The 26,723-nt window shown below is 33.1% G+C and overlaps 1 pseudogene; it reads right to left on the reverse strand.

Annotated features, from left to right (window-relative positions):
* Window positions 1–249: 249 nt before the first annotated feature.
* LOC141506979 (caspase-12-like) lies at window positions 250–26,723 on the reverse strand (annotated as a pseudogene).

Consider the following 26,723-nt stretch of genomic DNA (forward strand, 5'->3'; position numbering starts at 1 on the left):
AAATCTATTCTACTTGGGGCAATATTGAATTTTTCTTCATCTTTACATTCAGATCCTGGGAAAGTAAAACCAGAGATGACTCAGATCATCACTAAATCACACATAGGAAAATGGAGTTTGCCAGACAGCAGGACAATAGACTTCCTCCACTTCTTTTCTGCTCTCCCCAGACTTGTAAGAAAATCTTGCTTTCAGGTCCTTGTAATCATTTACCTTAGTTTGGAAATGGCTGATGCTACCAGGATAACTTTAAATTCCTGGGAAGAGATAGAAGTATCTTTTCATGGATAGCCTTTAAATTGTGGCCATTGGCATTGGATTCTGTATAGTCTCAAATGATTTCTGGACCTGAGGTAATTGAGAGACATTTGCAAACATTTGGAAGGAAAATCATTTTAACGGGATTAGTAGAACAATGTTTTGGTGGATAAAAATGAAGTGAAAAAGTTAAATGGGGAATGAGAGTTCTTGTCACATCATCATATTAGAGCACCTTTGTACTGGAGGGATGTTCTGGACACTATGCAAATAGGAGTGAGAGTCTCAGAAAATCAGGAAAGAAATTCAATAAAGGAATTGAATTTAATTAAAGACAAACTAACTCTAGTTCACAGTTTTATAATGAAAATAGGGAAAGGATAAGATAAATCTTTGATATTTTTTTCAGAAATAGCCACTAATAATGCAACAATTTTCCTTATACTCTCTAGGTATAAGAATAAATGGATATTTTATTATTTGTCTAAAGAAACTTGATCTGGTGCTAGACTGGACATCTTGCTAATAGTTCTAAAAGAACATCTGAAATGGACAATTTCAGATAGTCTACCAACCTTCCGGAAAAACCTCTTCCACATGACAACACCATGAGTATTGTTGAAAGCATTTAATGAGTAGGTTGATGAAGAGGGAACCCATTTGATCATCTTCCAAAGAAATGCCATCTAGAAATAATGACATGATAAGATTCAAGGCCTTGATTTTCATTTTTGTGATTAGACTATGAGATGTAACTTTACTACTTTATATCTGACTTAAGCAGGTTGAACCAAGTCAAATCACCTGAATCTCATTTTATTCAACTAAACATTACTTTTAAAATAACCAGACTGTGTGAAGTACTTTGCCAAGAGATAAATTATTGAATTAAATTAATGGTTTATAAATAGAAGTAAAAAAATTATACTTTTTTGAACCCAGAATTATTATCTCTTTGCAAGGGTAATAGGGGAGATTTCAAAATCAACATAATGGAATTAGAGACTTAGATGACATCATTTTGTAGTTTAGATAGGGTTAAAAAAATTAGAGTTGGTTGGAGTAAAATGATATGTTTGATAAATAGACTTGGCTTGCTGTACTTTCAGAAGTAATGGGAACAATACTTCTTTATATATCTTTGTATTTGTGTTTCCTCAAATACAAATGACAAAATAAAACAGGAAGAGGATAAATATTAAAAGATTTATGGGAAAATCAAAACCTTAATCCAATGTTAGAGGAACTGTAAAGTGATAGAATCATTCTTTAAAATAATTTGTTCTTGTTTGCTATTCAGAACTAACTATGTCTAACCTTCAAACAAGAGATATTATGCATTGCCATATATGCAAAAGATATATATGCATATATATGCATATATATATGAAACAAAGTTATTTAGAGCATAACCCTTTCTGTTTGGAAAAATATAAATTAAAAAAACAAAATTAAAGGACATTTATAAATATAATAAAACATAATTGAAAAAATAAATTATGAATGAATGCAAATTGAAATTAGAAAAATATGCTATCATAACAACATTTAAATTTTTTAAAAACCTTTGACTTTAGTACTCTGATCAGTTTAATGTTAAAAAACAATGATTATGCTTAAGAAGTGAAATCTATTACTGACCTATCAGAGAGGAAATCTACTTAAATTGAAGTTAGATAGATAGACAGACAGATAGCTAGATAGATAGATAGATAGATTGATAGATATATACAAGTAAATATAATGATCAATATGGTCATTTATTTTGCTTGACTATCCATTTAGGTAAATAAGCAAAACACACATGCAATTTTTTTCTTTTCCTTTTCTTTCTTTCTCTTTACATTTTCAGTAGGAGGTTTTAGGAGAAAAAAAATTGCTAAACAGAAAAAACAAAATTTTATAAACCTAAAACTATTGTTGACCTTGATATGGAAATGTCCCTATAGTCTCAAAACCTATGAAACTATAGAGTAAACCTTTACAGAGTCTGTCAATTTGGGAATAGTTTTAAGTACAAATACCACACCAGATTGCTTTTATCCTTTCTGGAGTCAACCTACTTCAGCACTGAGAGATTCAATGATTGAGGGTGAATTCTTTGGTAATTGGATTCCAATGAATCAAGTAAAAATATTAAATAAGGGGCAGCTAGGTGTCACAGTGGATAGAGCACCAGCCCTGGAGTCAGGAGTACCTGAGTTCAAATCAAGCCTCAGACACTTAATGATTACCTAGCTGTGTGACCTTGGGCAAGGCACTTAACCCCATTTGCCTTGCAAAAAATATTAAATAGCCCCAAGTTATGTGTATCTATCTTCCTCTCATTTTTTAAAATGCTTGTGGTAAAAGTCTAGAAAGGGAGATATTAAGTATTAAGAATAAAATAATTTGCAAACTATAAAAACATTAACTTAGACATTTGTAGTCTTAATGTAACATCTTTGAACAGTGTTCAAATAGTTAACATACTAAAGAATGGATTGAATTTTTTTTAATCTTTATATCCTATAAAATAAACTACAAGACAAATAAAATTTGTAATTGAATGGACGAATGGTTAATAGCTTCAGCTCAGAAAGTCCATTAAATATATTGGTTTTATTGTATATCCAAAAGCAATTTCATGATGTATTTGTTTAATTTCTATTTCAATTCTCATGAAAAGTGTTTTTGGGAGGAGAAGGCTAAAAGCAATCAGATGAAATTTAAGAGGGATAAATGTAAAGTTATACACAGAGATTCAAAAAAACAATTTCACAAATAGAGGAAGGGGAAGGGTATAACCTTGAACAGTTCTTGCATAATCTGATCTGGAGATCTTTAGAAACTACAGATTTAATATTATTCAACAATGCAAAGTACAAAAAACCTAATTCTATCCTAGGTTGTAACAAGAATTATATATTATACAAATGAAGAAAGAACAATGATATCTGTATACTTGCTGCACTATGTCCCAATCAGATCTCATTTGGATAAATGTGTATAATTCTGAGATTACCTTTTTAGGGATGGTGTGTACAAGTTGAAGGAAGAAAAGTGAACAGCATAGTAAATAAGTGTTTTCAAAAAGATGAACATGAAAATGATAATACCTTTTCCACAAGTAGCTATTGTAGAGAAATAAGAACTAGAAAGATTCAAAAGTTATCCCTATACAAACTTAATAGATAATTATATTTGATGTCTTTCTTCCAAATTGGCCAAAACAAATGGAGATTATAAATAAAAGAATAACAAAAACAAATCTTGCATAATATAGTTCAGGAGTGAGGAATGGGGGTGGCTAGGTGGCACAGTGGATAGAGCACTGGCCCTAGAGTCAGGAATCCCTGAGTTCAAATCGGGTCTCAGATACTTAATAATTACCTAGCTGTGTGGCCTTGGGCAAGCCACTTAACCCTACTGCCTTGCAAAAAAAAAAAAAAAGCCTAACAAAAAAGATAGCTACAGGAATGAAGAATTAAAAAGAATTGTCAATTACCCAGAAGTCAGAAAAATCTTCTTTCTATGAATTTAGGATATCCTGGATTATTTTTTAATTTAATCAAACAATAACTTTCAGTGTTAGATTTTTTCAGTAGATAATATCAGATCCCACAGCAAAAAAAAAGACAAATAAAAGGCAGCCTTCATCTGACTAGTAAGAATCAGGTGGACCTGAGTTCAAATGTGTCTCAAACATTTAATAAATACCTAATTTTGTGACCTTAGATAAATCACTTAGCCCCATCCCCTTGCCAAAAATAAATAAATAAATAAACACTTAAAATTTTAAAAAAGATTAAATAGGATTAGAAAGAGAGCATTGTATACATTTTTAGCATTAACTTGAAAAACAAAGAAATAATGAGAGAGGAAAGTTCTAGAAATTATCCAGAAAGAATTTTTATACACTAAAATATTTGCTATAATTTGATGACAATTATGACCTCTTTGAATTGCTGTATTGTTCTTGGTAGATCCTCAGTTATATCAGTCATAGCCACATGATTAGTGGGAATAAAAAGTTAAAAATCAAGTAAAGGTGACAACCTCAGTTCCCTTAAAACCATATTAAAATCATTAGGGAAAAATGTATGAGATTTAAGAACACACATGGATTTGAAATAGGTTGAAGAGTAAGGTGAGTCACAGAAACCTAGGAATAGGTGTATAGAATTCAGTTTCAAGTAGGGAATGACAGTTTACTGCTTTATATTTTAATCTGGAAAAATTTGTGAACTGCCATTAAAAGATTGAATACAGAAACTACTTCTTTTCTCCTAGATATGCTTATTGATGAATATCTCACATGTTCATCATATTTAGACCAGTTTATACTTTATTTTATTCCCTTTATAGTCCTTCTAACTTTACTTTCCTGTTCCTAAACCACGATAAATTTATGTTGCCATTGATTCTAGAAAGGATGTATTAATCTTCTCCCTTCTGATTCAACTCATTTTTAAAATCATGTATGTATGTTTATATAAATGTACCATATACGTGTTTATGTATGTATGTTTGTATGTATATATGTATGTGTGTACAAACAAAACAACTCCTTCTGGGCCACCATCATTTTACATAGGTTGCCTCCTTCAGTAAAATATATGCTTGTAGGATAGGATCTTCTTCACATTATGATGTAATTAGTGAAGTCTCTATTATATGATAGGAATTTAATAACTTTCTATTAATTTTCTCATTCATTATTTCAAATAAGGAAAAAAATAATGTGGATACAAATGTCCTTTCCTTTAGAATCCATGAATTTGAGCCATCATGATATCCACAAATCTCATATTGATATATTCATAGATATGGGTCTTCAAAATATGGAAAGATAGGGGTGGCTAGGTGGCACAGTGGATAGAGCACCAGCCCTGAAGTCAGGAGTACCTGAGTTCAAATCCGGCCTCACACACTTAAGAATTACCTAGCTGTGTGGCCTTGGGCAAGCTATTTAACCCCACTGCCTTGCAAAATGCTAAAAAAAAAAAAAAAATTATTTTTAAAAAGTATGGAAAGAAACTTGGAAGTCTTTAGAATACACCACACGATATACTGTTTGATTTTTGTATACTTTGTTGTATACAGAATGTCTCTCTCTCCTTCAGTCATTCTTGGATGATTCACAAAAAACTGTAAAATGAAAATCTATAATAAATGATAAAAACTAAAAAAGACAGAATGGTTATTGGAGATCCAATCTTCACTCCCTAGAAGATATTTTACTGATGATAAAAAAATGGCAAAAATTTTAAGTATGGATTCGAATATCAAATTCAATTTTAATTGATCCCATATATTCCTATATATGTGAAGACAATCGATACTATCCAAGATATTTCATGCTAGTGTTATGGAAACATTGCCCAATATCTTCAGACATGTGCTAGTAGAGAATACTTAAATTAGTAACCAGCATATTTTAATAGTTCTGAACATGTGTATTAAAAATGAAGCTTGTCCTTTTAAGAGTACAAATATCAGAAATCCTTTAAAGTCTATATACTTATTTGTTTTGTTTTTAGGAGATAAAACCAACATATTAGTGATATACTGGAATATCTTAGTGGCAAAAGACATGGATTTAACTAACAAGGAATTAGAGAAAATTTATATTTGCTAAGTTGCTATGAAAGAAGTATTTCTGTGCATATAACTTCCCTAATAATGTCTATTTTAATCATGGCAGGCACTTTTAAAATGTAATACTTAATTCAGCAATTTAACTTGGCAGAAATCAAGTTTAATTTTCAAAAATACTCATAGTCTGATAGATTATATTACATATTATTTGACTTAGTATACTGAAGTGAGGTTTGAGCAGAATGATCAGGTAACATGATTGTGGACATGAAATGCTTGTAGGAATGATGACATGGGCCTTACACCATAGGTGATGGATTTTCAATGAGAGTCATATTTGCCCATGGGAGTCTCAGGTTCATGATCCAATAAAGGAGGTCCTCCCCTTGCCAAGATCAAAACTCAGAATTTCTTTTATATAACAAGTTATAACGTGAACTCAAATTCCATTATCAATATTTTCCCCATAGGATTATATTTTCACTAAATAGTTTTAGTGTTCATGAAACACATAAGAAAGGGGAGCAAAGAAAAATTACTCCATAATAAGTACCAGAAAGCATAAGAAACTTGTTGGTTTACAAGGGGTACTATAAAGAAATATCTAATGGCCATTGGGGAATAAAATTTATTGCTGAGAAGAAAAGGAATGATGAATAGTCATCTGGGTTGTCCCTTAGGAAAAAAAGTACAGCAACTTTGGAGAGACTCTCTGAACTTGATAATTCATATGGCTCTTCTTCAGATGAGATAGATAACCTCTAGAGGATGAGGGAAGTGAACCAAGTTTAGACTTGGAGCAACATTGCCTGTTTCTCAAAAAAGATGAGGGTTGAATTCAGAGATAGCTACTTTTAACCTACCTCTCCAGCTATAGAGACCTAGTTAATAGAAGATAAGGAAAAGGGCTGAAAGCAGCAGTAATCTAAGTCATCTACAAGCTTAGAGTTGGAATACCTCTTGGTAGATCAATGGATGCTCATAGCTAAAAGGGCCATTCTCCAGTTTAAGAGTTCACCTTAAAAGTAACAGGCTTATTAGGTAAATTATGAAATCTAACAAATGTTTAGAAAAATTAGAAGTGATTATTCTTTTTTCTTTTTTTTAGTTTTTTTTGCAAGGCAAATGGGGTTAAGTGGCTTGCCCAAGGCCACACAGCTAGGTAATTATTAAGTGTCTGAGACTGGATTTGAACCGAGGTACTCCTGACTCCAAGGCCGGTGCTTTATCCACTATGCCACCTAGCTGCCCCAGAAGTGATTATTCTTAAAGACAGATTACTTCTAAAGATGGAAGCCTGAGGGCAAGAATTACCAGAAACTCCCCTGCCAAAGCTCCAAAAACTGTAAAATTATACTCTAATCAAATTTTAGAGGGTCATAACCCAGAGAAAGCCATCTCTAGCCATTTAGGAACAACTTTATGGATGCTGGTGTACCTGGGGCTACCTGGGTCTGTGGCAGTGGTAGCAGTTTCCAGATCTCTTAGCCTCGGGGATTGTAGGAGATGGTTTAGAGGTCAATGAGTGAACTCTGTCACACCAGTGTGAGCATGGAGTGCAGGCCAGTGCCAGCCTCAGGGTAACCAGAGGAATCTATGGAGTCACCCAGAAGCTGCTTCCAGAGAGCTCAGTCCACAGAGGGTAAAGGGGTGGGGAAAGACTGCAGAAGTGTCTTTGCTATCCCTAGGGCAGGACTCTGCTTCTTCAATCCAGATCCAATATGAGCCCCCATACTACCATAGAGGAACAGGTATCCTCCTCACAACTCCAGGGAGGAAGGGAACACCTGTGGTCATGCACAGGTAAGAGAGCAGTCAGAACCTCTCATAAGACCTTGAGGGAATTAAGGTCATTTGAAGGTCCATTTGAACCCCCAAAAGCTTTGGAAGTGCAGTAAATCAGTCATAGGCTGAGAAAATGAGAAAACAACAGAAAAAGGAGAATTTGACCTTAGATAATTGCTTTATTTCCATGAAAGGTCAAAATATGCACTCAGAAGACAACAAGGTCAAAGTTTCTGGATCCAAAGCTTCCAAGAGAAATAGACATTGTTCTCAGGCTGTGGAAGAGCTCAAAAAAAGACTTTGAAAGGCAAGTAAGTGAGGCAGAGGGAAAATTAGGAAGAGAAATGAGAGCAATGCAGGATAATCATGAAAATTAAGTCATCAGTTTGGTGAAAGAAATACCAAAAATACTAAAGAAAATAATATATTAAAAACCAGTTTAGGACAGCCAGGTTGCACAGTGGATAGAGCACTGGCCCAGGAGTCAATACACACAAAAACCAATTTAGATGAAATAAAAAAGTTCAAAAAGCAAATGAGGGGAAGAATGCCTTAAAAAGCAAAACTGTCTAGTTTGAAAAGGAGTTAAAAAAATTCTCTGAAGAAATAGCTCCTTCAAATGTATAATGGAGCTAAAAGAAGCTGATGACTTTGTGAGAAATCAAGAAACAATAAAAACAAACCCAAAAGAATAAAAAACTGGAAGAAAATGTGCAATATTTCATTGGAAAAACAAGTGACCTAGAAAAGAGATACAGGAGAGAAAAATTCAAAAATTATTGTGCATCCTGAAAGATAGAAAACAGCTTAAACTTCATTTTTAAGAAATAAATCAGCAAAATTGCCCCAATATCCTAGTAGCAGAGGATTAAATAGCAATTGAGGAAATCCAAAAATCACTTCCTGGAAGAGATCTCCCTCAAGGTAAAAACCTCCCAAGAATAATATAGCCAAATTCCAAAACTAAAGACAAAGAGAAAATGCTACAAGCAGTCAGAAAAACAATTCAACTACCTTGGTGCTAAAGACAGGATTACACAAGATTTAATGGCATCTACATTAAGGGCAAGAAGGATGTGGAATATGATATTCTGAAAGTCAAAAGGGCTTGGATTACAACCAAGAAACCAACTACTCAACAAAACTGAACATCCTCTTTCATTAAAAAAAAGATGGAAATTCAATAAAATAGGGGATTTTCAAATTTTCCTATTGAAACGACCAGAGCTGAATAGAAAATTTGATCTCCAAGTATAGGATTCAGGTGGAGCATAGAGAAGGTGAATGGGAAAGACTAATTTTGAGGGATTTAATGATTTTGAACTCTTATATTCCAGTTTGGGAAGAAGATACCGATAACTCATATGAGCCTTCTCATTTATAAGAGCAGTTAGAAGGAGCATATATAGACAAGGTACAGGAGGGAGCTGAATATAATGGTATAATATAGGATAAAAAATGGAGTTAATGGTGATGAAGGAAAGTACTGGGGGGAATGGAAAGGAGGGGAAGAATGGGCTAATAAAATATTTCACATAAAAGAAGAAGAAAACATTATTCCAATGGAGTGGAAGGGGGGGGAGAAGGTAAGGGGGAATGAGTGGGCCCTAAATGAATAAGAGAGGAAATAACATACAGTCAATAGGGATAGAAATCTAATTTACCCTAGAAGAAAAATGAGAGGAAAGGGATGGGAGAAGGATATGGGTAAGGGAGGAGTTGCAGGTAATATAAGAGAGGGAAGAAGAGTGGAAGAGGATGGTTAGATACAAGACACTTCTGAGGAAGAACAAGGTGAAAGGAGAGAGAGAATAGAATGAATGGGAGTGGGGAGTATAATGGAGGGTAATACAGTTAACAATAGCAAATGTGGGAAAAATATTGAAGCATCTTGTCTGATGAACTTATAATAAAGAATACAACCTATCCCAGAGACAGATGGTATCTGAATACAGACTAAGCTATGTTTTTTTTTCTCTCACTTCATTTTTCTTGAGATTTTTCTATCATTTTGGGGGGAAGGGAGGTTTATATTTACTTTTACAGCAAGGTTATTGTAATAATGTGAAAATATTAAATAAATCATTAAAATAAAAAATAAAATTCCCATTTCCAATTCAAAAATGGCATTATTTCCATTGCTAGAACATGCATTTTGTGTTTTTCCATGTAGATGCAATATAGACTACTATGTATTATATATAATTTGTATGCTTTCTAACCAATGTGCTTTTATGCTGTTAAATTTTTTTGCTATTTATGATATTATGCATTGCTATACTTATACTACTTCTATAGATGCATGTAATTTCTGCATCTATGAATGTCACCATTTAAAATACATAGTATGATGCTACATATTTGGTTTCTGGCTTAAATAATGTTTTCTAATATATTACTGATTATACATTAATAATGTGTTAATAGTTGCTTCATTTAATTTTAGTGTGATTCCCCTATTAGGAAATCATATGCACTTGGATCCTTCAGATATTTCTCTGAGAGAGGAATGTATGACACCTTTACTCTCTGAAACTTGCTTCTCCAAAGAGAGTGATGAGGTTTCAATTACAAAACAAATATCAAGAAAAAATATTCACAATGAAATGAAAAATGTACAGAGGACAGCAAACATCATTGGTTTGCAAGAACCTATGCAAGGACAAAAGAAAGTTAAAAGAAGAGGGCAGAATATGTGCTCTAATTATTGTTTCTCTATAAGATTTCTCTACCTTTGAGCTGGGATCTGAGGATGAGATAAGAAACAAGGCAGGAGAAAGAGAATGAAAGTAACCTAAAGAGTTTTTTCCCCTAAATTGATATATCTAAGATCACACTTCCATAAAAAAAAATGGAGCTGAATTATCTTAATCTTTGAATTCAACTTACTTTGATCCTCATGAATGCCATTAGTAGAATTAAACATGAATATTATATTTTATTACTTAAATCATTATTTATAGGGGGAATGAACTGACAGGGCTAAGGAACTGTATTGTATCCTGAAATTCCTCTCCATATTTAGAAACTGACTAAAGTTTGCATAGGTGTGAGAGAACCTGAAACCACATATTCCATGGAATAGCAGTTTGAATATACATTCTGATAGTGGTCCTTTTCTTTTTTCTCTAGCTATTTACTGTTAAATAACTATGTATTGTATTCCATAAGTTGTCTTTGAAATGACTTCATTTTGTCATGACTACATGATGAGATGCAATATTAAGATACTTTTAGATAAAACAGATTTAAAGAAAAGATAATTTTGTCAGTAGATGGAGGGTTTAGAAACATTATGATGGGATATAGATATCCTGAATGCATCATTTAGACCATGAGATAAAACACTGCTCCCTAGAGGCATGAGAAAGTGCCTACTCTCTGAGAACGTCAGAGCAATTGGAGATAGTTTTGGGATGTGACATAGTAACCACCAGTCTTTAGATTGGTGCACTTGTTATGTAAAATAAGCTAATGGCAAAGAATGTCATGTATCTTAGAGAGACTATAATTTATTTAATGTATAAATTTTATAATATATTTAACCAAGAGCTTGACTTCTTTAGAATGCTGTCTTCTTCCTCTGCCTAAACATATTAAGTAAGAATTTTCATTCACTCATTATAACTATCTTAATTCCCCTAATCTAATGCTAGATATTAATAACCAATCAAAGATGACTATATTTATAAATGACAGTCTTCTATAAAGCTTTATTGTTATTGTTATTGTCGATGCTATTGCTGTTGCTGTCCTGTTAAATGTTGAAATACACACATACACATACACATATACACACAAAAACATATTTTAAAAAGGAAATTGTTAAGCTGACATATATTTAAAAGAAGATAAAATGGATGTGACAAGGACCCAGTCCTAACATAAGAGGTTTGTTTGTTTGTTTGAAGGAACTGCAAATGTTTAACATGAATATGGAAATTTCAGGGTGGGAGATTGTGGGAGGAAGCATGTTAAAATGTCTTAAATTATTTGATACGTGTAATAGAAAAGTGTGATTTGTTTTGATGGGTTAAATAGCATAAAACTGGTTGTAAGTTAAAGAGAGGAAAAATAGGTAAGATATAAGAAAAAACAAACAAACAAAAAACAGAACAGAACAAAACTTGAGTAGATATGTCTAAAAGTTGAATCGAAGTATCCAAAGGTAATAACCTCCCTGTATCAGAGGTCTTTAGGCATAAACTGGGTAATAGATATTGTGGAAGAAATGTTTTTCTCTTGAGTTGACCAGATGACATCTGAGATTTCTTCCAATTTGGAAATTATTTGATTGTATTTCCTTGTTTTGTCTTTGATTTTTCTTTTCCTTTTCTCTTTAATTTTATGTGATTATGTAGTCTTGTATTTATTGTGACCATAGTCCTATTGTTTTGGGGAAGTCCTTTTAGATCAATAAAGCACTGAGACATTGGGAATTAAAGTACAAGTAGTATTAAATTGCAGTCTTTCCCATCATCTAAATGCTCCCACTATTCTGTAGATTTAGATTATTTTGTTTGGGCAAAAGACAGTGTATTTAAGGCCAGTTTATGTGGATTATGTCAGAGTTGTAAGTTCCCTTCTAGGAAACCACTTACATGGAGTTGTAGAGTGAAAACAAATGAAGTCTTTCTCCACATGCTCTTTTCTAGTAGCTTCCATCCAAAAGGTCTTTTTATCCTCTATGGAGGTCTGGACATAGCTGTCTGCAGAAGCTTCCTCTTCCCCTTGATCTGAAACCATTCCTAGATCATATGGATAAAATGACGTCAGAAGCCTTGGTCCCAGTTGCACTACAGTAATAACTAAAGTAGTGCTTATTTCATATATTTTTATACACAATATGCATACACATGCATGCATATACTCAGAAGTTATCCCTTTTTATGATTGTGAAAAGAACTCATTGTTTTAGAATGAAGAAAATTGCAAACTCAAGAATAGATCTATGTTGGACATAAAACTAATTATTAAGAGGGAAAACAAATTTTCAACATGTGAGGCAATTCAGGGATATTTCTGAGACATGGTAAATAGAATTTATTAATTTTCCCATAATGCATAACAAAAAAAACTTACCTACTTGGCAACCATGGATAATGATAACCTTTGGTTTATGTCTCAAGCTGTAACAGTTACTATTGTTGAAAATTTCAAAGATGATATCATTGTATAGGATATCTGGGTCTTCTTGTTTATGTTTTATCCCAAAGATGCCATTATTGTTGCCATAAGTCATGAACACAAGAAAGGTGCTGTCTGAGGACTGGTATTCTGGCCAATCAGCAAACTCCTCCAACACTGACTACATTTCCTGAGAGATACTCATAAATTATTAACTGAGGTGCTAGAGTTGGTAAATCCCAGGTTATATAGATGACTATAATTGACAAGGGAATTTTCTTTGAAGAAATGACAACAGCTGTTATAATAGTAAGTTATATTCATATTGTACCTACTGTATGGCAAACAATGTGTTAAGCACTTTACCAAAAAAAATCTCCTTTGATGATCCCAGCAATCCCAGGAGGTTGATGATTTTATTGTCCCCATTTTATCATGGAAGAATATGAGGCAAATATTGGTTAAGAAATTTTCTCAAAATAACATTATTTTTAAGTGCCTAAGGCTGGGTTTAAATTCAAGACCTGATTGTAAGTCCTAAATTTTATCCCTTGTACCATTTAGCTTCCCTATAAGATGGAAAACCCAGGGAAATGAGATTGGTTCTTGCTGGTGCACATAGTGATGATTCATTTCTTTTGGGGGGGGCAAGAAAAGATATATAGACATTAATATTGTATCCTTATGGTTATTACCAATGATGTGAGGTTTTCTTTGACATCAACACTATATCCCAGATCCTGAAGTAGTTCCATCATTCTCTGGATATCAAATCGAGACATAAAGATGTTCATTTAGGTGATCAAATTTATTGTTAGAGATGATGAGGGCCCGGCGTGTACGGCTTCCTTTATCCATGACAGCATATATCTATAAGATTACATATAGATTCACATATACATTTACATAGATAGACAAAAACACACATGTATGAGTGTGTGTGTGTATAAAATGACAAGACCACATCTTTTCACACTTTTATCTCCACAACCTCGAACAATTTGATACCCTACATGATCCTAAGAAATGATAATCTCTTCCTAATTTATTATTACAGCATTATTGAAGGAAGGGACTGAATTTTAAAGTCCATTGTTCTACATGTAATCTGATAGTCCCAATATATCAGATTACTTCTCTTTTCTGTTTAGAACATTTTAAGCCTTGCATTCCCCCTCACATTCCCTAAGTGCCAGACCTCTTTTAAACCCCTTCTTCCTCAAAGGAGATTAAAGTTAAAAGGAGAACTTAGTGTTTACATAATGAAACCCACTTCTTTAATTTAATTTTAAAAGTTTTAATAATTTTTTAAATCACCATTGCTTCTAAATATACCTCTGATTTCCCTCAACCCTATTGATTCTTGCCTTATAAGAAATGGAAAACCAGAAACTACAATCAATAGTCCATATGATTAATTTCTTCAACTCAATAATGAAGTGTAATACTTATTTTCTTTATATAGTATTCATTGCCAAGATTGTACATTATAAATATATATAATTTTGTTATATTCAATTATTCTTTAAATTATGTTAATATCCAGTATTGCATCATACTGCAAGTTGGCAAAATTCTTTTTTTTAAGGATTTTTGCAAGGCAATGGGGTTAAGTGGCTTGCTCTAGGCCACAGAGCTAGGTAATTATTAAGTGTCTGAGGTTTGATTTGAGCTCAGGTACTCCTGATTCCAGGGCCGCTGTTCTATCTACTGTACCACCTAGTCACCCTGAGTTAAATCATCTCATTTTATCTCAAAGCATCTACCTATCTATCTATCTATCTATCTATCTATCTATCTATCTATCTGTATATTGTATAGTAGGGTCTATAATTCCTATTTCATAGATGAGGAAATATTATCATCGTTATAGTTTTATATCTTTTTTTTGCTCACCTTACAACAATCTCCATCAGTTCATACCCCAGAGAGTCTTTACTAATAACATTAGAGAAATATGCAAAACTCTCAGTAGTACACCTCTAATCTTGAAGAAGAAATGTATTCCAGTAAATCCTTTAGAGACTCAATAAGTTATTGCATATGTAAGATGGTAAGGGGAAGTCTAGAATCTAACTACACACTATGGCTACTCTTTGGATCCAGTTACTCACCAGCTTTGCTTCCTTAATCCATCTAAGTGCATTATCTATCCCACATCTATCATTCTTTTCTTTTCCCCTTTTATTCCTTATCTCTTTAAAAATAGGTTCTAGAATTTTGATAAGAATTAAAGTCTAGATTCAAATGAGCTAAGGTGTGTGGCCTACTTTTACTTTTTTTTTTAAATTGATATTATTTGCTCTTCTCTATCCCTTCTATAGTTTTCTTCTCCATAGTCATTCAAAGATCACTAGTAATGACTTGGTCATCCAATTTGCTAGTTTGGTACTCTTTGACCTAGATGATCTGGACAAGACAATATGAATTTATAAATGATAAGTGTTTATCTATTATTCCCATGTTAACATTTCCTATCGACTTCCGGAAATACATTTTTTCTGTTTCTCCTAGCCCAAAGATAATTTTCCTTTGGAAGAGAAGTGTTCATGTAAGAATTTAGTATAGTTGTCTTCTTACTGATATCTAATAATCTCATCATGTTAACTGCTTCTATCAGTGATCTTTTAAAAAATACTCTTCTTGACCCCTCTTTTTATTTTTATTATTCTTGTATGAACTTGTATGATATTCATGCATATCATATATCTTTAGAAGAAAGTTACCTGCTTGGCAGTCCCTATGGGCTTATTTATGTTTTTTCTATCCCTTTCTTCCAAATACTTTCTCATAATTCTTATCTTCATTCATGGCTCAGTTCAAGCTCTGCCTTCTACACTTTTCCAAGTTATTCATCTTCTCCTTTCTCAATATTGTGCACCCTGAGTTGAAAGCAAGTACTTGAGAGCAAGACTTTTATCTTTTGTATATCTTGAACCTCATACAGTGGCTTACATAAAATAGCTGCTTACTAGATTTTGTGGAATTGAGTAAAGTCTTCCACCTTCTATAAACCTCTTTTTATCATTATTGTATATTTCATATGGCAATCACCGTAGCCTGTCTTGTGGGACAGTTAAGTGAGTCTTTTCATGACTTCTTCAATTACATATTTTTAAAAGGACTTAATAGTTAATTATCTAGTAAACTGAAATGTATTAGACACAATAAATATTCTTTTAAATGAAATGAGGAGAATCAGTGCCCCAGGTGAGAGAAAGGTCAGAATTATGTTTTTTTTTTACTTGAGAAACAGAAAGGGACTCAATGCTTATCTGAGCTAAATAAAAATGGAAATCCTGAGGAGAGACCTCTATAAAGCTTTGGATGTCCTGGACTATTTCTAGACAATAAAAAAGAATCACCAAAAGTTTATCATATTATTGACTCTCCTTTTATACTCTTTCATCCAAAATGTTACCTCTTCATCCTTTGCTTCCTTCAGTTCATGGTATAAATCGGTAGAGCTGTGTTTGACCTTATTTAGGGGTTCAGCTGCCTGGATAGCCCGAGGTGCTACAAGAGAAAGAAAAAATATTTCTAATAAGCCAGGATATCCTTTGATCTTTTACTTCTGCTAGACCTTACTGTTATTCTAAGGAAATGTCTCTGAAAAAAGACAAACATTTTCGCATGAACTAAAAAAAGGAAAATTAGATTGAGGGGAAACTATTTTGAAAAAAATTACTTTTTTCTTAATACCATTGAGGATTATCCTTTGAAGATCTAAAACTCTGACAAATGCAAAATCATCTTTTATTTTTACTAAAATCTTCCTTCTCTTGACTTGCTTTTATCTAATAATTCTACCAGCATTTTCTCAACCCTCAAAGACCTCTATCATTCTTTTCTATAATACCCTCTGGATTCTGTAAATTGCCAAGTTCTTTGGCTTTTTTCCTTGAGAATGTATTCCCATTCCTCCTTTCCTTTAAATTCCCACTATCACTATTCTACAAGTTTAGGCCTTTAATTTTTGATGCCTAAATTATAGCAATAACCTCCTTGCCTCTCTTCTTTCCAGATCCCAATCTTTCATGAATGTTGCTTAATCTTACTGAAAAAATGCTTTCATCATGACACTTTTGCCAGCTCCCACTTGTTCAGTAGCTCCCTATTCCTTACAAGTGGAATGTGTTTTGTGTGTGCCTCTGAGATTCATGTTGCATAAAATTTGAGCTTTCTATTCTGTCTTCTTTTATTTTTTTTGTATCTCTGCATATCTTTCCAGCCTCTCTTTTTAAGCTTTCCATTCCAAACTTGTCAATCTATCATAATCTCAGCATTCTGTGAAATTTCTTCACTCTGAGAATAGCAAAAGAATAGTGACATCATAAATGAGTTAAAGGTGATGGAGAATAGTAAAGATGAAATAGCTACTTGAAAGACAAGAAAAAGATCATGGAAGGGTTAGGAATCCTATTGCTTCTGGGCTATAAGGTAAACTTATGCAACCTAATTTCAATTGGCTATTTAATGCCAACAAAACAATCCTTTTACTCCTATTTAATTCTCTATCCCACTTTCCTCATAGAGATTTTTCAAAACTTCCTTGCAACAGTAGCCCAATCCAAACCTCTTAAGTACTTCCATGTATTTACTTTGTTAAAATAAATGCTATTTGTTTAAAAAAACTTCCTCTTTCCCCCTTCTTATAAATTCTTGGCATTATATATGTTCTCCATTATTTCCCTTATTATAATTTTTGAAGAGAAATTAGAAATCCTCTTACAGTTTTGAGCAAAGTATGTGCTTAATAATTGATTTTGCTTTCTTTCATTCTCCTCACTCAGCCCAACTCCTCCACATCCATCATTGATCCTTTACCCTCCCAACTGAGCTAGTAGGTTGACTATTTCATTTTATTTCCCCACTCTTTCTCATCATCTATATATTCCTCCATATTGGTTCTGTCCTTGCTGCTTTCAAATATTCACAAATCTCCATCACCCTGAAAAAAAGTCTTAGGTTTTTTTTTTCTTATAAAATTCATTAATGTTTAGTCTATATAATCCATTCACACTCTCAGCCCAATTCTCTGAAAAAACTAGCCACTGAATTAATTTTCCTACCACTTACTATTTTCTTCCTTCTGCAATATAACTTCCAACTTTACCTGTCAAATGAAATTGATCTATCCAAAGTCATCAATGATTTCTTAATTATTAAAACTAATGACTTTTCTGTCCTCATTCTGTTTTTATTTGCAGTACTTGTCACTGTTGACCAGGCTTCTCACCTTAAGATTTGATTACACTATCCTCTCCTGATTCTGTTGCAATTTATCTGGCCATTTTTTTTTCAGACTCATCATCTATATCATTTCTACTATCAGTGTACAAGCTCAATCCTTGACACTCCCCCCTCTCTGGATCCCTTTCTCTCTATGCTTCTCTTTCTGTCTCTCTATCTGTCTCTCTCCTCTCTCTCTCCCTCCAGATTGATCTGGAGCTGTCTTTTTTGTTGCATCTTTGTTTTTTAGGGGGATCTTGTTTTAGGACTATCTGGAATGGAGTAACAACATTTAAAAAATTGTAGAATATTAGAAAATCCCTTATATTTGTATTGTGTTATGGAGGTATAGTATTATGTGGGGAGCAGCTAAGTGGCATAGTGGATTGGATGCCAGACTTGAATCCAGGAAGACTCATCTTCCCAAATTCAAATCTGGTCTCAGACATATGCTAGTTAAGTGACCATGGCAAGACACTTAACTCTATTTGTCTCATTTTCCTCAAATGTAAAATGATTTAGATGGAAAATGGTAAATCACTAAATCATCTTTGCCAAGAAAATACCAAATAGGGACATAGAATCAGTCAAAACTGAAAACAGCGAACAACTACAACATGTAGACAAAAGAAAAATTCCAAATACATTATTTAATTTGATATTTCAAAAGATATGGGAAGAAATTCAGGTTAAAAAATTTTAGTTCCATTTTTAAGTGAGGCAATTGAGACTCAATTAGGTTAAATTATAAACATGAATATATAACATGACTAGGTAGAAGAGGCTTAACTTGAATCCAGTTCTGTTTTTTATCCCCCCCCCCCACTATTTTCCTTTGTATCATATCATTTATGCTTAATACTTGACCCTTCTAATTTCATTCATAGCTCGAGGAGGAAAATACAGAACTGGATTTCAATTTTGCCATTCCTTGGTTTAGAGGCATAGTTACCTAATAGGAGGGAAGCCACTGTCTGCGACATCCCTGAATTTTCTGTTGGTTCTGAATTTTCATCTTCTTCTTGGATTCCTTGCAGAAAAAATAATAAAGGAGAAAAATATAAGCATATTTTTGGCTTGAGAACTTCTGACATTTAAGTTGAATATAACTCATATATCATTTAATAGTAATGTTAGGAAAGTTTTTTAAAGCTTATAAAATTAATGAGACTTGACTATAGTTAAATAGCTAGTGTGAGATGTTGCATTTAAACCCTCCTTCTCCTGATTACAAAGCCAGCAATCTATCCATTATAATACTGTTTCTTAAATGGATTTGAGTTGCCTTTCTCTGAAATTTCAGAGTTACAGGAAAATTGGAATTGAATTAATCTTGAAATTATCTTTAATAGTCAATTGAATTATCAAAGCTAATGCAATAAGTAAATTATATGGACAGTGATTCAAAGTTTGAGGTCTCCTCTGATGCATCAGTACTCATGTAATAGAAACTGTACAAGGTAACAAAAGTTAAGTGATAGAAAGGTCTTATAGATTTTCTTAAATTTTTAGTCCATAGAATAGCATCCAATATGGATAAGGATCATAGGGGTCTGAATTCTAACATCCAATGGTCACTTGCTAAGGGAAGTTAAAAGAAAATATGCATATTGTTCTCAAGTGACTGAATTACTGAAGCTTTGAGCCTAAAAAGCAAGAATTCTTCAAGCCAAAGGCAGACACTAGATTGGAACCCAATAATAAGATTTAGGGGTTGAAGAGAATACTATGATTCATCAAGATATTCATCAAACAGGGGTGGCTAGGTGGTGCAGTGAATAGAGCATCGGCCTTGGAGTCAGGAGTACCTGGGTTCAAATCCGACCTCAGAGAGTTAATAATTACCTAGCCATGTTGCCTTGGGCAAGCCACTTAAACCCATTGCCTTGAAAAAAATCTAAAAAAAAAAAGATATTCATCAAACCATATGGAGGGAAGAATGAGAAGTCATTAAATTATCAAAATTGAAATGCCTTGATGATGGAATCAATCCATTTTCATTGTGTCTCCTGGAATAAAAAAAAGCCAAGTATTGAGTTCTAAGTAGAAGAAGAATTATGTGAAATAATGCTGAAGCCAGATATTGGATTTAAAGTAGAAAGGGGATTATGAGAGACAGGATGACATGATATGAGTCCTTTAGGTAATGCCATTGAGTCTTACCTAAATGCAATTGTCTTGTAGTTGTCAATAATCTTTTCGTAATAATTTGGCCTATTTGGTCACTTTTATGAGTGATGGTCTTAACCAAGTCTTCAATCCTGTCCTTGACAGAGGAAAATTGCTTTTGCATATTCATTATCTGATTTGGAGTGAAAACCTCTTGCTCAACCAAATCATCACAAATATCTTTAAATATTTTTTTGATAGTTTTTAACATCTTCTCTGGATCATCATTCTTCTTTTGTTCTATTAAATGGACAACAGAAATATTACAATTTAGAGATCTTGTCAGAAAATTATCTTATTTTAGAAAATAAAAACTCTTGGAAATAACTCAGTATGACAATCACATTACATATAAGAAACAAAGTTACTACTAAACAAAAATATGACACTGTTAGTTTTGCTTTACTACTTTTTAATAAAGTTAGTAAGTAGGTCATTTTACCACCAGCCTCAGTTTCATCAATGGGAAAATGGATGATTGAATCAGAAATTCAGGAAAGGAATTTTATGTATCAGAAGTTCTTTGCTCCAGTGAAACTGAATACCAAAGAAGAAAAGAGACAGCTATATTTTTCCATTTATATCACATTGTTATGACAGGGAATAAACATTATTAAAAATTAATATTATACCATTAGTTTGGCCATCATGCACATCAAAAAATGGTGCTCTTTTTTAAAAAAAAAGGATGCGAGGAGTTTTTGAACTGCTATGGAGCAATAGTATACTGTAGTAGATAAAATGCTAGACTTGGAGTCTAGAAAAAATCCTGACTTTAAATTTTGCATCATTTATTTCCTAGTCAGTTAATCTCTGCGAGCATCAGTTTCTTCATTTGTAAAATGAATATAGTGAATATGTTAGCCTCCAAATAACTTTCCAACTCTAAATCTATGATTCAGGAGATATAATCAGAGACTACAGCTGAAATTTGTGCATTCTTAGCTCAGAGCAGAGATTTTAAAAATCCTCAAAAAAGAAATATATTGAGATATTTTCTCTGTATAATTGCAAATACTCTCTAACACAAACAAAGCTCTTTGATAGACCAGAATTTGAACATGACTGAAGTATTTTTTTATGTTCAGGATGAAGTGGGGGGGGGGAGGGTGAAGGAGGAAAGAAATTGGTTAAAAAAGTAAGGCAGCTTTCAATTTGAGGTCCTGGTACAAGGTGGAAGGAATTCTCTTCCTCCTTCAAAAACTTTGAGGTCGGAACTATATCCTGGATTCTTGTAAGCACAGTAGACAGGGCAACAAAAAAACTCAATCAGGAGACCTAGATTTGTTTCTAATTCTCGCTCTTACTCTATGTGGAAGTAGTATGCAAGCTCTTACCAGGTCTCTGTTTTCTCCTCTATAAAATGACAACTTGGGGCTCTACCATCCCTTACAGTAATAAAATTCTATGAAACTGAGACCTTTAGGGGTTTCAGCAATTTTTTCAGTCATACTCCTGGAAAGTAATGAAAAAGAAATGGGGAAAAAAGATACAATGTTCAGAAAACAGCCAAAAAAAATGCTTAAAGAAACAATAGAAAACCAGTCCCCTTCGACCTTTCTTTCCAAAATTGAAAATAGGATCCAAGTCCTGATACCTTGTGGTCATCCCCCATCATAAACCTGGCCTAAGAAAAGTTCTGCCTTCAAAAAGCAGCGCCCCCCCCCCCCCCCCTCAGTTTCAGAAAGCATCTTCCTGGTATAATATCCTTCTGCTATGAACTCCCAATCTTACTATCAGCAAAGCTGGGCTTGGATATTCCCATCCTATTAGACATCCACCAGCCATGGTCTTTCTAACTTAATGATAGTGCAAGATAATGAAAATGAAAGTCTATATTAGGTTTCCTATGTATGCTTATGAGGAGAAAGGAGGGAGGGCATTATAAGATTGAAGGAGGCACCTCATAATACCACAGAATTTGAACATTTGTTCTCAAACTAGTGTTCTTTTCATTTGCTTCTTGCACATAGCCATCCCAATCTTGAAGAGTTTTTGAAAAGAAAAAATCCTCCAGCTCAGAACAAAAAGAGCAATTACATATTTATACATTCTTTTTTATTCATTTCTAAGAATTATGAATAGTTTGTATATCTAAATATTTTCTTCAATTTATTTTAAACAAAAGTCAAGCTTATCAAGAAAAGAAAACCAAAACCATCAGATTTACAGTGTATGCTGAACATTAACTGTCCATGTTCATACTTACTGAGAAAATACTGAAAGAAAAAAACTACAATCTTCAGTACGAGGGATTTTAGTTAGATCTGATGGTTAAAAAGGAAAATCTGGGCCCATAATCTTAAAGAAAACTTTTCCTCTCTCCCCCTTATAACAATAGCAAGCCCTGTTTGTATTTTCTGCTAGACAGTATCTTTTCTCAGTTTTTTAATCTTTCCAGTTTCTCACGTAAGAAGACATAAACTTCTCTTCTTCAATCTGCTTGTCCAAAAAGTCCCTACTAGAACTTTTTTAAATGGTTTGAAAAGTAACGTACTTAAAGAATAATGTAAAGAATTAAAGGGAAAATTTTCCCACTTCAAATCCAACAAAGCTTTATTAATTACTTAATAGGTTTAGGTATTTCTTTGCAAAAAAGGAGATAGAAATTGAGTTGTAGAGCAGTTTTAAATAATATCTAAAGGATCTCGAGATCTTCCCATTTGCCCTGTCATAGGCTGAACTGTTTATAATACTAGTCTTTAACAACTGCACTGAAACTGCATTCCTGGAATTCCTTCATCTTTCCATCTTCATGAAAGTTACAGCCTAGCAACCACTGGGTCTTTCCAGTCTTCCTTTACATGAATCTTCTCACATACAAACATACACATTGTAAAAAAAATGAAATGTCTTTTTCTAATCCTTAAGAATTCATAATTTGCTCCAAATTGAAGGCTATTAGTCTTTTTTTTGATACTGTACTAACATCCAATTGTAATTTCTGTTATTTGTACATCTTTCACATCCTCTTTTCATATCCTGTGATTAGCTTCCATAGCAACTTCCTTTTTTGGTTCCCCTCGAAATTAGTTGTGTTCCCATTAGAATTTCCTTTTTTTCTGATTTGCCAACTTCCCCTTTAGAGACTTAAGCTATAGAGTCTTCTCTATCTTGTTATATTCATTGAAGTTTGTCCTCTTATAGGCAAAATTTGTCCAGTATGTCTTTATCTATTAAATAGCACACACACACACACACACACACACAAACAAAATCATTCTTTTCAAAATTCTAAGGTTCCTGAAATCTTAGTTTTACCAGAATTCCTTCTCCCCAGAATCTTGAAGTTTCAAGTAGAGGTAACAGGATTTACAAGTCTAGAAGCTAGGGGAGGTAAAAGAAAAAGGGAAGGAAATAAAAAGAAACAAACAAAACATGAAGGAAGGAAGAGAGAAAGGAAAAAATAAGGCAGAGAAAGGAAAGAAAGAAGAAAAAAAGTAAAAAAAAATAAAGAAGAAAGTAAAAAAGAATTGAGAGAAAACATTTGAGTACTTAATTATTTTATTAATTCTATTATTTAAATCCCTTTTAGTAATGCATGAGGTCCAAGTAACCATGGCATTTAGAGAAGTTGAATTGACTGGTTCACAGACAAAGAAATCATGGGTGTCTCTTCCACTAGACTCATAGATTTAGTGATGGTAGGAACCTGAAAATTCCTCTAACTAAGTTTTATAAAACTCAAATAGAAATGAATTATTGGAACCACATATTTACTTAGAAAACAACAAATTAACATCATCTATGATGCATTATATTTTTTATTTTTATTAATCATTTCCCAATTACATTTTCATCTTTTAATTTTACAGAGGGAAGCAGGCAGTTTGAGATTTCTGCAACCAACTCCATATTTTAGGAAGGAACAAAGTATAGCCCAGAGACCTTACCTGTCCAAAATAATTCAGAAAATAAATGAAAAAAGGAGGTTATATACTCAAATCCTATAATGTCAAATCCAGCAGTCTTCTTTAGCTAATTTTAAAATCATCTTCAAAAAAGTAGTAATTTATACCATTTAGTCTCATATTGAAAGAAAAAATAAAAGTTCCTTGAGGGCAGGCATCCTGATATTTTGTTGTGATATTATCAATGTCTAGGTAGTAGGTACTCAACGTTGTACTCAGATAATTGTTTTGAAATAGTTGTTAAGAGAATCTTTTAAAAAACAAGAGACAATACTGATGGAAAATGGTTAAGTCACTCATACTGAAATAAAACCCTTCTCCTACCATTCTAAATCAATTCTGCCATCATAACAAACTATTAGATGGAAATTCCACAGACTAACCTCTCTTGGGATGGGAAGCAACAGGTTCCTCCTTCCAAAAAAACTAATATGTAAAAAGTACTAGCCAGGATATCAGTTGATGAAGCTTCTGGTTCTGTTTTGGCTGTAGCTTGTTGTATGACCTTGGGCAAGTCACTTTTTGAATCTAATTTCTTCATCTCTAAAATGAAATAGTTCCCTAGGGATTCCATGCTGGTAGTAACTTTTAGCTTTAAGATCCAATCAAGTTTGTCTGTCAACCTCTCTACTTTCATAAGCTTCACTGTGAGAAGGGATTCACTGTAACTTGTTTTTTTTTTCTTTTTCCCCATAAAACTTTGGTCTGGCCCCATACAGTTGTTGTTAAGGAGGATATTAATAAACTAAGAGAGAATTGCTCAATCTCACTCTACTACCTTGAGTCTGCCTTAGTACTTAACCTTACTAATTCCCTAGATGATGATTGCCATCTCTCATTCCTTCGGACCTTGGCAAGAAATAGATAAAAATAAAATGAGAAAGAAGGATGTAAAAGGCCTCTTCTGAATTTTTTTACATATGCAATCCAGGATTTCCCAAGACATGAAAAAAATAAAATTTCCTTAGAAGAATTCTTTTCTTTGCAAGATGATTCCCATATATTATTTCACTTGAATTCCTTAATGATATGGTGAAACAGTTACTGCTGGTATCTTCCAGTATTATGATTATTAAAATTAAGGAACTGAAAAGTTGAATGATGTGTACAGGGTGACATAGCAAGTAAATATTGGGGTGATATCTGAATCAGGATCTTTTTTTACTCTTATCTTTGAGGTCTCTTTTCTTCCTCTTAAAAATAAAAAAGCATTAGAAAATTTAGATTGAAAGAAACCAGCACATTCTTTCACCATCTACTCTATCTGATAAAGATATCAGAGTTACCAAGTATGATATAGCTCCTGCAGTAACAAGAAGATTAAAGGGGAAAATATATGCAGAAGAATAAATGCTGAGAATATTTGGAATTAATGGGAGAATTCATTTAATTGGATTGAAGGATGGGAAGTGAACGCAATGTTAGCAGTAAGGAAGAGGAAAGAGAATTTATGTGGAAACATTCAGAATGGACTATGGAGGCTTTTTTATAATTTTTATGATTTATTAATTTTCAAATAAAAAAAGATTGTATAAATAGATATTACAGTATCAGGGATAACTTGTTAAATGAATAAATAACAATACATTATAATATTTTTGCTAATAATTATACTATAGACAGAGTCTGGAAAGCATGTACTTGTTAAAGTCTTTGTATTTGTAAAACAAAAGATCAGAAATCAGTCAGAAGAATCACAGAAGCACTAATGTCTTTTTCTTTTCCTAGTGGCTTGCATTTTGACATTGGAGAATCACAAATATTATTCAAATTTTGTGGACCAATCAAAAACTCAGCTGGCTTCTGTCAAATTGGACCATTTAATCTTTAAGCATTTTCTCCTACTCTGTCATTACTTCCTAGCATTTCTTGCTTTATAACTCTATCCAATGAATGGAATCATTTCCCCTCATTGTTACTAGATAAAAGGTGAGAATATTCCTTACTCCCCATGGACACTTTTTTTGATCATTTTCTATACCACGAGCTTTTTCTTGTGAAACACACTACAGTTTGGTTATATACTCATTTTGTCCTGAATATAGTGACCTGCACTTTAACTCACAATTATCAGTTATTTTAGCAAATGAATCAAAGATTTCTTCACCTTGTCACATCAGTTTTAGACTTTGAGAATACTTGTCAAATTCTGTTACACCCTGACCACATAAGTCACCAACCTCCTCCCTCCTTGTTTCATTCTTACAACTTTACCGTGTGATAAACCATATTAGATAGATAGATAAATGATAGATAGATAGATAGATAGATAGATAGATAGATAGATAGATAGATTGATAGATTACTATCTGAGTTTTTATTTTCCTTTCCAGTAAAAATCTGTTTCTTTTTATTATAAAGTTTATGTTAAAGTTTGGCTTTACTCCTGGGGTGGAAAGAACACTGACCCCAGATTCAGGTTTTTCAAGTTGCTGTTTATTGAACGAGTTCTGAAGACCTGTGACTTCTTCCAAGGTAATATCATTCCAGGCATGGTGTGATTCACTCTCCCAATCTGTGCTCTGACCCAACCACAAACACTCTTTTCCTCTCTTGAAATGAGACTAAAATCCCTTGTTCACTTGCAGCTTCAAGTTCATGTGCAATTGCTCCTCCTCACCTCGAAATTGCCACCAGGATCTGAAACCCAGATTCCCTCAT

The sequence above is a fragment of the Macrotis lagotis genome, chromosome 1 (genome assembly GCF_037893015.1).
Source record: "Macrotis lagotis isolate mMagLag1 chromosome 1, bilby.v1.9.chrom.fasta, whole genome shotgun sequence".
Taxonomy (NCBI): domain Eukaryota; kingdom Metazoa; phylum Chordata; class Mammalia; order Peramelemorphia; family Peramelidae; genus Macrotis; species Macrotis lagotis.